The sequence below is a fragment of the Leopardus geoffroyi genome, chromosome D4 (genome assembly GCF_018350155.1).
Source record: "Leopardus geoffroyi isolate Oge1 chromosome D4, O.geoffroyi_Oge1_pat1.0, whole genome shotgun sequence".
NCBI lineage: Eukaryota > Metazoa > Chordata > Mammalia > Carnivora > Felidae > Leopardus > Leopardus geoffroyi.
In genome coordinates, this window is record NC_059342.1 from 56,709,352 (window position 1) to 56,723,739 (window position 14,388).

Consider the following 14,388-nt stretch of genomic DNA (forward strand, 5'->3'; position numbering starts at 1 on the left):
GTAATCTCTACACCGAGTGTGGGGCTTGGACTCATGATCCCGAGATCACGAGTCACACGCATGCTCTTTGGACTGAGCTAGCCAGATGCCTCTGGATTTTGAAAGTTCTTTATGCATTCTGGATAATAGACCCTTATCAGATATATGATTTGCAAATATATCCTCCTATTCTGTGGATTTTCACTATCTTGATAGTGTCCTTTGATACATAGAATTTTAAAATTTTGATGAAGTCCTACTTATCTATTTTTCTGTTACCTGTGCTTTTAGTGTCATATTTAAGAAACCTATGCCAAATCTAAGGCCATGAAGATTTCTCCTTGTTTTTCCCCTCAACTTTATTGAGGTATAATTGACAAAATTGTATGTATTTAAAGTGTACAACATGATGACTTCATACAGGTATACATTATGAAATAATTACCATAATCAAATTAATTAATACCTCTATCACTTGACATAGTTACCTTTTCACATAGTTTCTCCTTTTTTTGTGGTGAGAATGCTTAAGATCTACTTTCTTACCAATTTCAAGTATACAATATAGTATTATTAACTACAGTCACCATGCTGTACATTCACTCCTTAGAACTTATTCATCTTATAACTGAAAGTTTGTACCTTTGACCAACATCTCCCCATGCTCCCCCTGCCCCCAACTCCTGGCAGCCACCACTCCGTTTCTATGTGTTTGAATTTTTTTTTTTGATTCCACATATAAGTGATACCATATACTATTTGTGTTTCTCTGTCTGGCTTATTTCACTTAATAAAAAAGGCTTTCCAGGTTCATCCATGTTGTCATGATGGCAGTTTCCTTCTTTTTTATGGCTGAATAATATTCCATTGTATGTATGTATGTATGTATTAGATCTTCTTTATCCATTCATCCATCAGTAGACACTTAGGTTGTTTCCATGTCTTGGCCATTGTGAATAATGATAACAATGAATAAGGGAGGACAAATATCACTTTGAGGTAGTGGTTTCATTTCCTTTGGATATATACCCAGAAGTGGGGTTGCTAGACCATATGTAGTTCTATTTTTAATTATTTGAGGAAATCCATATTGTTTTTCATAATGTATGTACCAATTTACATTCTTATCAACAATGTAGAGGGGTCCCTTTTCTCCACATCCTCTTCAACATTTGTTATCTCTTGTATTTTTGATAATAACCATTCTAACAGGTATGAGGTGATATATCCTTGTGGTTTTTGGTTTGCATTTCCCTGATGATTAGTGATGTTGAACATATTTTTTTTTTTAAATTTTTTTTTTCAACGTTTATTCATTTTTGGGACAGAGAGAGACAGAGCATGAACGGGGGAGGGGCAGAGAGAGAGGGAGACACAGAATCAGAAACAGGCTCCAGGCTCTGAGCCATCAGCCCAGAGCCTGACGCGGGGCTCGAACTCACGGACTGCGAGATCGTGACCTGGCTGAAGTCGGACGCTTAACCGACTGCGCCACCCAGGCGCCCCGAACATATTTTTATATACCTGTTAGGCATTTGTATACTCTTTGGAAAACTGTCTACTCAGGTCCTTTGTCCATTTTTAAATCATATTTTGTTTGTTTATTTTGTTATTGAGCTTATGAGTTGCTTATATATTTTAGGTATTACCCCTTATCAGATAGTTTGTAAATATTTTCTCCCATTCCCTAAGTTACATTTTCATTTTGCTGATGGCTTCCTTTTCTGTGCAGAAGCTTTTTAGTTTGATGTAGTCCCACTTGTTTATTTTGCTTTTGGTGTCATACCCCCCTAAAGTAATTGCCAAGACCAATATCAAGTAGTTTTTCCTTTTCTAGGAGTTTTACAGTTACAGGTCTTACATTTAAGTCTTTATCCATTTTGAGCTAATTTTTGTGTGTGGTGTAAGATACGGGTCCAGTTTCATTCCTGTAGATGTGGCCATCCAGTTTTACCAACATTGTTGTTCTTGGTGCCATTGTCAAAGATTAGTTGACCACATACGCATGGGTTTATTTCTGTGCTCTTTATTCTCTTCCATTGGTCTATGTATCTGTTTTCATGCTAGTACCATACTGTTTTAATAACTATAGCATTTTAATATAGTTTGAAATTATGAAGTATGATGCTTCCAGCTTTGTTTTTCTTCTTCATGATTCTGGTTGTTTGGAGTCTTTTGTGGTTCTTTTTTTTTTTTAATTTTTTTTTTAACGTTTATTTATTTTTCAGACAGAGAGAGACAGAGCATGAACGGGGGAGGGTCAGAGAGAGGGAGAGACAGAATCTGAAACAGGCTCCAGGCTCTGAGCTGTCAGCACAGAGCCCGACATGGGGCTCGAACTCACTGACCGCGAGATCATGACCTGAGCCTAAGTCGGCCGCTCAACCGACTGAGCCACCCAGGCACTCTGAGTCTTTTGTGGTTCTATATGAATTTTAGGTTGCCTTTTTTTTCTATTTATGTAAAAAATGCCATTGGAATTTTGACAGAGATTTCATTGAATCTTTTTAAAAATTTAAATATAATTTATTGTCAAATTGACTTACATACAATACCCAGTGCTCATCCTGCATTGAATCTTTAGCTCACTTTGGGTAGTATGGACATTTTAACAATATTAATATTACAATCCAAGAACACAGGATATCTTTCCATTTATTTGTGTCCTCCTCAATTTCTTTCATCAGTGTCTTATATTTTTCAGTGTATGGTTCTTTCACTTCCTTGGTTAAATTAGCCCTAAGTATTTTATTGCTTTTGATGATATTATAAATGGCATTTTAAAAAAAATTTCTCTTCTAGATAGTTTGTTGTTAGTATATAGAAATATCGAGAGAGGGGGAGAGGGGGAGAGAGACTCCCAAGCAGGCTCTGTGCTCTCAGCACGGAGATGGACATGGGGTTTGATCTCATGAACTGTGAGATCATGGCCTGAGTGGAAATCAAGTCATGCTTAACTGACTGAGCCACCCAGGTTCCCCTCCTTTACTTATTAAAAAATTGTTTTTATATTAAGTTGTATGAATTCTTTATATATTTTGGATTTTAGCCTCTTATTGGATATGTGATTTGCAAATGCCTTCTCTGATTCAGTAGGTCTTTCATTTTGTTAATGGTTTCCTACACTGTACATGTAGTTTGATGTAATCCCATTTGTTTATTTTAGCTATTGTTGTCCTTGTATAAGGAGATTGATCCAAAAAAATTTGCTAAGACTGATGTCAAAGAACTTACTATGTTTGCTTCCAGGAGTTTTATGGTTTCAGGTCTTATATTCAAGTTAGACTGAGTAATTTCAATTGCATTATATTCAAGTATGCTGATCCTTCCTTCCACCTTCTCAAGTTTGTTGTTGAATTCCCCCAGTTATTTTTTTTTTTTCATTTAAGTTATTGTATTTTTAGCTCTAGAATTTTTGTTTGGCTCATTTTAAATAATTTGTACCTCTTTATTGATAGTCTCATTTTGCTCAGATATTGTTTTTTGAGATTTCCCTTAGTTCTTTGCCCATGGTCTCCTTCAGCTCTTTGAACAGATGTTTTGACTTTTCCAAACAATTTTTGCCAGGTATGCATTCTTTGTTGTGTGTGGTCCCTGAAGTTTCTGTTCTGTTATCTATGCAGTTAGCCAGTGACCTGACAAAAGTTTCTCTACCCACTTCCCACTAAAAGGGTTCTGTCCCTTTTAACATTTTGATTTATGCCCCTGTGGAAGGTGCTGCAGCCCAAGAGGGCTGCAACCAAGGCAAGCATCTCACCTGTCCCTCAGGGAACCATAGACTGACCAAAATGCACAATCCCCAATTTTTGGAGGATGAGGTTCTCTGCCACCAGCCAGAAACTCCAGGAATGTGTGCCACTGTCTCCACAGTGTTAGCTAGTAGCTAGTTGATGCATGATGGTCTCTTATGAAAGATCAAGCATCCTCTCCCTTAATCAAGCACTCCCCTGATTGTTATAAGCGTCTGATAAATTTCCAGAGTTCTGAAATAGGTATTTTCAATTGCTCTTTCCAGCTTAGTGGTTGCTTTAGTGGAGGGACCAACCCCTAGAGTTTCCTACTCTGCCATTTTGCATGCTGTCATTCCTGTAGTTTAGTTTTTAATGTTTTAAATCTTTTCTCTGTTTGGAATTTATGCTGGTGTATGGTGTGTGTATTATTGGGTCATGACTTAGAACCTATATTTAAATCCAGATTGGGACTTCAGAGTTGTAATCATCAGGTTAGGACTCGAAAAGCCATCTAGTTCTCAGAGTGCTAAACCCAGCACCAGGCTCCCTCATACCCAGGCTTATCCCACATTTCTGAAGAACAACTTGTATGGGGATAGAGAGACCATAGGGAGATGTGGAGAGGGTAAGAAATGGGAGGAATAAAGTCAGGACAGGGTTGGCAAAGTACAAGATAGTGACAGAAAGATTATGCCTATGATAAGGGTGTTGTTATAGGATACAGAAAGGCTGGGGATTGGAGTTGGGGATATTGTTGGATGGGGATATGGACATGGTGTTTGATCTCAAGGCCCGCTGAGGAGAGGGGCTGGAATCTGAGTAAATTAAAGGAGAGATAATTGAGCTCTTGCGTCTGAGGTTTTACAAAGAGTTTTACTTTAGGCAGGGCAGGGAGTACCTCGTCTGGCAAGAGGCTGGCATTCTTGGGACAGGACTGGGCAAAAACAAAGAGATAAGATTTCTTCGGTCTTTTACCTGTCTGATGGTAAATCCTGGCACTGGAAAGCTTTTAATTCCCATATCTTCAATCTCTTCTTCCCCTCCTACCCCCCTACCTTCTGTGGAAGTGATTAAGTAAGTAGTGAGCAGCCTGTTTCTGAAGAGTTCCCAGAGAGGTAGGATAGCACGAGTGCTGGGAGTATGTATGTATGTAGATGATTCCATAGTCATATCATATTAGATTGTTTCCACTGTTTCCAAACTTGGCTGCACTTCGGAATTATATGAGGAGCTCACTAAAAATACAGAATTAGAGTTACCACCACAGACCATCTTAAATAGAATCTCAGATTAGAGCAAAAGGATCCGTATTTTTTTTTCTTTTTAAGTTCTCCAGGTACATTCCAAACATGTGCCCAGATGGGCACAGAGCCTGTGGTTGGTAACAAAGATGGTCTGGGGGACGAGGAAGCTCGGGTGATATACCCCCAACCTTCCTGAAGGAGGGGACTTTCTGGCCTGGCACAGCTTGTAGAAAAAGGTAGAGCATGGCTGGGAAGAGTTGAGGACTGTGCTACTTCCTCTACTAAAACCCCAGGTTCCCTGTCTTTCCTAAGACATCCTGTCCCCTTCCCCTTGTTTATGCCATTATGGTGGGGAGGGGGGAGTTCTTGTATGTCAGGTGGTGTTCACAGTCCCCTAGGTTCCCTCCTTGACTGCCTTTCCTCAACTCAGGAGGATTTTCCTAGGATCTACTATAAGTCCTCACCTTTGAACTTGAGTTTGTAGTGTTAGACCAGCTATAGGGAGATATTTCATCTTGCAGGTATTGGGGCCTCTATGCTTATTCCTGGGACTTAGAACCTAAGTTAAGGACCCTGAGAGAAGGAAGGTAAGGAGTTGAAGCTTTGCTGGAGGTAGATACTTGGCTGGACAGAAAGCCAGGACTGGAAAGAACTACTCTCAGAGCAGGAAAATGACTGCCACACACTGGGCTGCAGATGACTGAGCCTATGAGGTGGAGGTAGGGGCATGGAAGGGAGGCAGTGAGGGAATCTGGAAGGTAGTGGAACCCAGGTATAGACATAGTCCACAGGAGAGGGGTTGAGACAGTGAAGGGAGTTGCTATCCTTCTCAGGGAACTCAAGTCTGCCACATAGCCATTCCTCTGCATTCAACTGCTGGCCTGGGCTCATCCCACCTATAATTTATTGGAACCCTAAGCTTGGTGTGGGGGTTTGGAACTTGCAGCCCTGAACCAAGTTCTTCTTTTGGTTCTTAGGACAGGCTGAATGTAGACATTGGGGAAAGGGACACAGAAATTCGGATGGCTATACATCTGAGATGTGTGTCCACCTAAAAGTTGCATTTTGGCTTGGTGAGCTTCTGACAGAGCCTAAGTAGTGTTTGACAATCTCTAGGGTGGCCAGGGTGCAGGGGAGTCCTATACCTAAAGGTCTTGGTTCCTGGGGGTGAGAGATGAGGGGTTAGGGGATAAGGAAGGTACACATGGCTGACTTCAGCTTTACCTCTGCTGATGAATTGTGAATACATTCATTGGGAATACACTCTTTCACCAGAGTAAGATCCTTAATAGGGGGAGAAGTGGTGTGCTAATTCACCCCTACTCTCCCCAGTGTCAGCAGGCCCACTACCTATTTAGGACAGGCACCTGGGCCAGACCCTGGGGTAGAGGTCCTAGGTATGGGTGTTGCAAGAGCCTGGAAATCCCCACATCCCTTCAGACCCACGTCTCAGGCACATTTGCTCCCTCCTGGTATGGTGTTCCAGGGCAACAGATACTCCCAGCTTGGCAGGCAGGAGCCAGGGAGGGGCATGGTGGGAATTTAAGCTGAGAGGCTAGGCTAATCTCAGAACAAGGCTTGGGATGAGTTGGGTCCCTGTAGGTTTTTCTGCCTAAGAAGGGTCAAAGGGCCTGAGCACCTTGGTGCTCCTGGGTTCCAGCTGAACACTGAGCCTTTCAGGGACATCCTACCCTGATGACTCTGCAGGTGTTACTGAAGGAGCTACTGAGTTCTTGGAGTGCAGATGATCTATACTGTCATAAGTATGTGATATTTGTGGGCCTAGTATATGCAGACATTACTCAGTGTGTAGCTTTCTATGGTTAAGGTTAGTGTTAGGTAACTATGCTTAGACTAGCACTGATATAGTGGTTACAGATTGGAGGTAGACAGCGGTAAGCATAAGGCAAGGTAAAGATTTTGGGAGGTAATACCCACCAGCATTACTTTGAAAGGATGTGTCTATCTGCTTTATTCTTCCCTTAGGGTCTATGTCTGCTTAAAGGCTGGGGGTCAGGACCTGCAGTAAACTGGAAACACTGCTAGGGATAGGGATGGGTGTGTAGGTGAGCAATGGGGCTGCCGAGGAGGGCAGTGGACTCACTTGCTGACCTTGCCATTTCTTTGAAAGCACACAGCCAAGTTGTTGAGACCAGAGGTATGCATGTGAATCCAAGACTATCTTTAGTAAAGGACAAGGAATGGCATAGAAATTGCAAAGCAGAGCTTAGAGGAGGGAGAGATAGACCCGGTTTGAGGTGGCATAGGAGGCTTTATGGTGGAGAGAAACTTTGAAGGATGGATTTGGACTGCATTTGTGTTTGTAGGTCTGCAAGATGGTCTGTGTCTGTTTACGTGTGTGAAGCCTGTCTCTGTGTCTGCATGTGTGCTTGTGCCAGTGTCTGTCTGCTCCCACATGTCTGACTCAGGGTGTTCTTGAGTCTATGTAGGTGTGTTTCCTGGACCTGTCTCTGGGTACTCTGAATTAGTTTTGGAGTGGCATCATTGAATTTGTGTCCTTGTGTTTGTGTCTCTTTGTGGCTGATGTCTGTGTCCTGTGTCTTTGACTATGTGTGAGATTCTGCTCTGGACTCTCACTTTACCCCTCCCCTCTCTCCTGACACTCCCCAGCTGCCAGCCCCATTTACCGCAAGGAATGGCTTCTGTTCCCTTCCCGCCATCTGGATTCCCACGGGTCCAGCTGCCTGTCCAGGGTCCTGCCCCTGCAGCTTCTGTAGCAGGCTTGACCTTGGAAGTGATACATTCTGGAAAGCCCCCAGTGTGCTCCTTGCCTGGCCCTGGATCCCGAGAAGTTGCAGTGGAGAAGAGGGGCAAAGCAGGAAAGGGGGGAGGGGCAGTTGGCAGGGCCCACCCCTCCTTCTGGAAACAGAGATCTCCCTCTGGCCCCTTCCCAGGCCCCCTTTCCCTCCTCATGCTCTCATCCAGACCAAGTATTCAGGGTCCTGGCCTCACTGTCTCTGGGGATGGATGGGAATGAACGGTCCTCGGCAAGCCCAGCCAGACCTATCAGGGATCTGGTCCTCTGTGTCCCCTAGCACCTTACATGCCTACATTGTGCTCATTGCTCATATTCCCACCTGAAGTCCAGGCTGTCTTCCCTTCTTTCTTCTCCCTACATGGGACACAGGAATCATTCTTGTTCTTCATTCTGTGACAGATGGGCCCCTGAGCCCAGGTGGAGCATTAGGCTTTGGATGGCTGGTAAAGAGCAGAAGCCCAGCCCCCTCTTACATGGTGCAGAGAGTAGCATCTGTGGGGTTTATTCCTGTTCTCATTCTGTGTTCACTGCTCTCCCAGGATGGGCTATGGTAAGCAGGTACAAAAATGAAGCAGTCATGGTCTCTATCTTCTAGGACTCTGTGTTTTGACAGGCGAAGTGATTTTGTGGAGAAGCCACTCTCCTCCACTGCACGTGGTCACTTGCCTGAAATTCTCTCCATAGACTTCTCAGGTGCCCTCTGCAGAGATCAAGGAAAGGGCTCCAGAAGGTCAGGACCTTTCACCATGACATGTTACCTCAGAGGGCCAGAGGTGAACTCCAGAGTTCCCTAGCAAGCACTCATTTATTCCTAGCATCTACCACCAATTCTGGAGTAGTAGATGCTTGAGTTTGTGTCCTCCACGAGGCCTTTTATGCTGGATTTACTCTTAAGCTAGAGGATGAGGTTTGTGCTAGGGTATGAGATGGGATGAGCAAGGCTTCATTCCTTAACGTCCTGCGTGAGTCACAGGCTCTGACCCTGTCTTCGCTTAGCTCTTGACTTTGCTGAAAACTGAGAATCCTGAAGGTGTGGGTTACAGCTCATCTTTATGTGCTCAACCCTTTGTTGTAGGACTTTGGTCAGCACTGTGAACTCATAGGGGCTCTTATGGGGCCATGGGAAGGACCTAAGTCAGGATGTGTGCACATTAACCTTGGCTTCCCACATGATGCTGCTGTGACCTTTCTGGGTCATTCCTTTCACTTTGGGTCCCCCTCTTGTCTTCTTGCTGTGTGGCTCTCTGCCCAACTCCCCCAGGCAGGGAGGATGTGGCTGTCACAAGACCTCCTGTGATCTTTGGAGTGCTTTAGGGTAACACCTGGGGGGTTTTGGCTCAGCAGGCCTAGGCCTTGTGCCTTGTCACCCCAAGGGCCACAACAGGGGCCGGGTTCCCATCCCTGACAGAGTCACCATTCAGAGGAGGGACACATTCATACTTCTTCCTGTCCTGTATTTTCTGCATCCTGCTAGCAGTGGACACATTGTGCTAAGTCCTGGGGTCCTATCAGAGGAAGAGTCCTGACACCACCTCCTGGTTTGATGGGATGTTGAGTCATCCTGGATTTCTTTAGAAATCAGTGAGGCAGGGGCATCCCACGGTCCCCCATACCACAACATAGGGAAACTACAGCATTCCTGCACTTCCTTTAGCTCTTGGCTCCTGTATGGTAGGTCAGAAGGTGGGAATGCAGAGATGCCACCTTCTGAGAGATAGGAAGTGTCCAAAACAGAGATCTATCCCATCCACTCAGGGCATACTCTTTGTCTTTTTGCCTTCCAGTTCTCTCCTCCCACCTCCAAATCACCCTAGTCCCTGGGTGAACACTAGGACACCACACCTGCTCTATTTCTTTTTCTCAAGGTCCCTCCTCTTCCTTATGCACCATGCATATAGAGCTTTCTCTGCCATCTCTCCTACTATGTTCCAAGAGCAACTATTTCACACATATGATCACCAACTTCAGCCAATTTTTCTGCCCACCCTGGCTCACATGCTGCTACTGACTTCTTAGTCCCTAAAAATAACTCGCTATGGTAATTTCTAGAATTCTGCTCCACCTCTGGCTTTGGCTTTCCATTTTGTCCCTCCTCCCCACTTGCCACGATCCTTTCCCAGCTCCTCTTTCTCCCCTCTAGATCTTTTTCACCACTCTCTTAGTTGTGGGGAAACTTTGCTTCTTTTGGTATACAAAGTCCTCCATCATTTAAACATTTTTTTATTTTAATTTTTTAAAGTATATTTATTTATTTATTTATTTATTAAAAATTTTTTTTTTCAACGTTTATTTATTTTTGGGACAGAGAGAGACAGAGCATGAACGGGGGAGGGGCAGAGAGAGAGGGAGACACAGAATCAGAAACAGGCTCCGGGCTCTGAGCCATCAGCCCAGAGCCTGACGCAGGGCTCGAACTCACGGACCGCGAGATCGTGACCTGGCTGAAGTCGGACGCTTAACCAACGGCGCCACCCAGGCGCCCCAAGTATATTTATTTTTTAGAGAGAGAGAGCATGAGTGAGTGAGGGGCAGACAGAGAACAGAGCCCGAAGTGGGGCTGGAGTTTACCTGACGTGGAGCTTCAGCTCAGGAACTGTGAGATCATGACCTGAGCCAAAGTTGGATGCTTAACTGACTGAGCCAAAGTCTTCCCTCATTAATGTCACCTTCTCTTTACACCAGTGCAGTGTCTGTGCTTAGTCAAGGCCAACCCCTCTTCTTAGGGACTCACTCATATTCTGTTACTTTGCTCTCCTGCATCATCAACTTATTTCCCTCCACTGGATCTTTTCCATCAATATCCAACATGCTGTGTCTCCCACCTTAAATACCCTGCTCTGTTCTGTCCTCATTTTCTGCACGTCTGTGGAATGAAACTTCTTGAGACAGTTGATTATATTTGTTATCACCAATTGCTCTTTCATTCTTTCTCGAATTCACTCCAGTCACACCTTTACCTCCACTACTCACCTGAGTCTATTGTTCTCAAGGCCATAAACAATGACTATGTTACTAAACCTAACAATCGTCTCTGCATCCTCATCTTACTTGGCTGAGTGGCAAATTTTCATGCAGTTGCTCACTTTATCCTTGCAATAATCTTCTTTCTTGGCTCCCAGTATTTTACACTCTTCTGCTTTTCTTCCTACCTCATTGGCTACTACTTTGCAGTCTCTGCTTTTTAGTTCCTATATCCCCCACCTCCCTAATTTGTTAATGTTAAAGTACTACAGAACCTAGTTCTTAGATCTCTCCTTCATTAACACTCATTTCTTTGGTGATCCTATCCAATCTCATGGTTTTACATCTATATATGTTTTATCTATCTATCTTTTAAAAAATATTTATTTTGAGAGAGACAGACAGAGAGAGAGAGAGAGGGAGGGAGGAAGGGAGGGACACACAGAGAGAGAAACAGAGAATCCCAAGCAGGCTCCACACTGCTGACAGAGCCTGGTGAGGGGCTTGAATGCACGAACTGTGAGATCATGACTTGAGCTGAAACCAAGTCAGATGCTCAACTGACTGAGCCATCCAGCCGCCTCTATCTATCTATCTATCTATCTATCTAATCATCCACAGCTAGGACCCTCCCTGAGGACCATCAGGCTTCTGTGTTGAGAACAGACTGTTGGACGTATAGTCTCAGGAAGAAGCTGGGAGATGCTACTGCAATATTCATAGCAGCTGAGGGAGTGAGACATGGTCATGTTCTGAATTCATTTTATAGGTAGAGACAACAGGGTTTACTGATGGATTGAATATGGACTATTAGGAAAAAAAGTCAAAGATGACACCAATATTTTTGTCCTGAGAAAATGGTAAGATAGAGTTGTCATTAACTGATAGGGTGAATACTGTGACGAAAGCATGTTTTGTATATGTGATTGGGCGATGGTGATGGGTAGGGTATCAGGAGTTCACTTTTCTATACTTTGATATGAATATTGGACATCCAAGTATATCTTTCTATATATACATATATACATATATAAATATATAAATAAATATATATATACATTTATACACACATATATTTTTTTTAATTAATTTTTTGGTCATGTTTATTTTTGAGAGAGAGAGTGTGAGCAGGGGAGGGGCAGAGAGAGAGGGAGACACAGAATCCAAAGCAGGCTCCAGACTCTGAGCTGTCAGCACAGAGTCAGACGTGAGGCTCAAACCCACAAACCATGAGATCATGACCTGAGCTGAAGTCAGCTGCTTAACCAACTGAGCCACCCAGGCATCCCCAAGTATATATTTTGATTAGACAGTTTTGGTATGTAAGACTGTCTATCCCATGAGATCATGAGCTCCATTGTGTAAATCCTCTGTCTTCTTCATTATTGTGTTTGCTATAGAACCTTGCATATAGTAAGTGATCAAATACTTTTATTGTTGAATGTAAGACACTTCTCAAAGTCATTCTTATTGTGATCCTTCTGGGGTCCCCATTAGCTGAGTACTTCCTCCTGTGACAGGATTCCCCCATTCCATAGGACTCATCACACTAATATAGTGATTTGTCTGCTCCTCAGCTCAGAATTTTGTTTCAAGTGCTATTAAGGAATTACTGTACACCAGCCACTATTCTAAGCCCTGGGGATATGAGCCACTATTTAAATTATTCAGGCAAGAATGGATGAGAAACTGAATACAAACAGAAGCAGTTAAAAATAGAGGAAAGGGGGCAAAGTTGAGAGATACCAAGATTAGAACTCAGTGACTGACTTCATATTTGAGCTAAGCAAAAAACGTACTTCTAGTTACACCATTACCAGACATTGGGTCACAGTTTGGGAGAGTAGAGGGTGAGTGTTCTGATTTAGAATTAATTTGCATTGCCTTTGGACAACAAGGTTTAGCCCATTGCTCTTTATCACACTATGAGCAAGCAGATTGAAGCTCAGATTTACTCACCTACTTCCCCCAAGAGCACTTAAACGATGGGTTGACTTCCTGGCTCCAGGCTGTTTTGAGTGCAAAGCAAATTGGCTTTTCTCTCTTATCATATCCTGGTCAGGAACATGTCAGCTTCTGTCCCAGGTACTCAGGCCTCCATCTACATGCTCCCCCTCCCTGATTGTCTCCCTGCCAGCCCTTGGGAGCGGGAGACAAGCCCCTCTTCAAGTCCTACTGTGATCTTCATTCCAGGAGTCACTAATTCCATGCAGCTAACAGGCAGTGGAGGTGGGATATAGGTAAGAGAGCTGCAGCAGCTTCTGAGATGAGTTCTCCAGAAAGATCTTACCAATAACCAACAGGGAGCAGAGGAGGGGAGATTCTATCATTTGCTTTTCATATCTTGTCATATTAGTTATGTGCTTTTGATAAACACAAGGTACCTCCTCAAGGTTGGAGCATGGTGGTGCTCCTCTGAAAACCTGCCATTGAGACTGTGGGGATATATATAAGTCATCAGTGAATTCTGCCTGTGGGATTCCTGGCCACTCCTTCATGTCACTACTATCCTCAGGTCCATATTGCTCCTCTGGCTCAAGCATATCATGGGAAGCCATGATAGAATTCAGACCTGGTCTTTATTTAACTTACCTTCCTTTTCTGCTCAAGTCCATTTATCCATAGTCCAGGGTGGGCTGGGAAGAGTTGTGTGGAATGCTGACCCAGCTTAAGTCTGGGTTAAAGCTCCTTCTCTGGGGCACCTGGGTGACTCAGTCAGTTAAGCATCCGACATCAGCTCAGGTCATGATCTCATGGTTTGTGGGTTTGAGCCCTGGGTTGGGTTCTGGGCTGACAGCTTGGAGCTGATTCTGATTCTGATTCTGTTCCTGATTCTGTTTGTGTGTGTCTCTCTCTGCCCCTCCCCAACTCATGCTCTGTCTCTCTCTTTCTCAAAAATAAATAGACATTAAGAAAAATTAAAAATAAAGCTCCTTCTCTAGATGGGTAGAACATTTTAGCCTCCCCTTATGCCTTCCCTTAACTTAGAGATATAGAGTGTATATCTCCTTTGCTTAGAGATATAGAGTATATTTCAGTGGTGCTCTGCCCCACCTGCACATTAATGCACATTAATGAAAATGACAGTAGCAGTCTTCTTCAAGGGATGCAGACATTTGATTGTGTTGGGTCTTCTTGAGCAGACCAACTCTCTAAGATGAGAGTTGAGACCTAGGGCAGGTTCCCTGGTTGGGTAGCAAAAGCCACTCTAGGACAGTGCTGAGGGCAGTGGCGGGGGTGGCCCAGGACTGAGGCAGAGTGGAGTTGCTGGGAGTGGGAGTGGTGCTGGAGCTTACTTTAGTTTTACATATGTGGTGAAAGGAAGCCTTCATTCTGTAATGGGAAGAGATTATGAACACTACCTTCCATGAAGGCACATAAATTTGACTCGCTTCTGGAGCATCATCCTTTTGTGTTCCAGAGATGTCGCTATCCATGTGATAGCCTTCTGCTTGCTACAGGAGATGACTTCATATAGACATGAGTGGCTACTTCCAAGTAGGGGTCACAAACTAATTCTTGTTCATGGACCTACTTATCTACTCTAGATATATGTTTACCTGAGGAGTTTTTTATTTTTGTTTTTTCCTTTAACTTAAATTATGGTAACTTTTAGACAGGACAGGTGTTTTCCAATCAGCTTCAGGACCCATCACTCCTATACCTTGACTATTGATTTACTCCTTATGTTACC

General features: G+C 43.6%; 1 long non-coding RNA gene across 2 annotated transcripts in view; it reads left to right on the forward strand.

Annotated features, from left to right (window-relative positions):
* The window catches only part of LOC123593089, a 179,505-nt gene that overhangs the window by 7,636 nt on the left and 157,481 nt on the right, over window positions 1-14,388 (forward strand). The gene's annotated exons all lie outside the window — the stretch shown is intronic.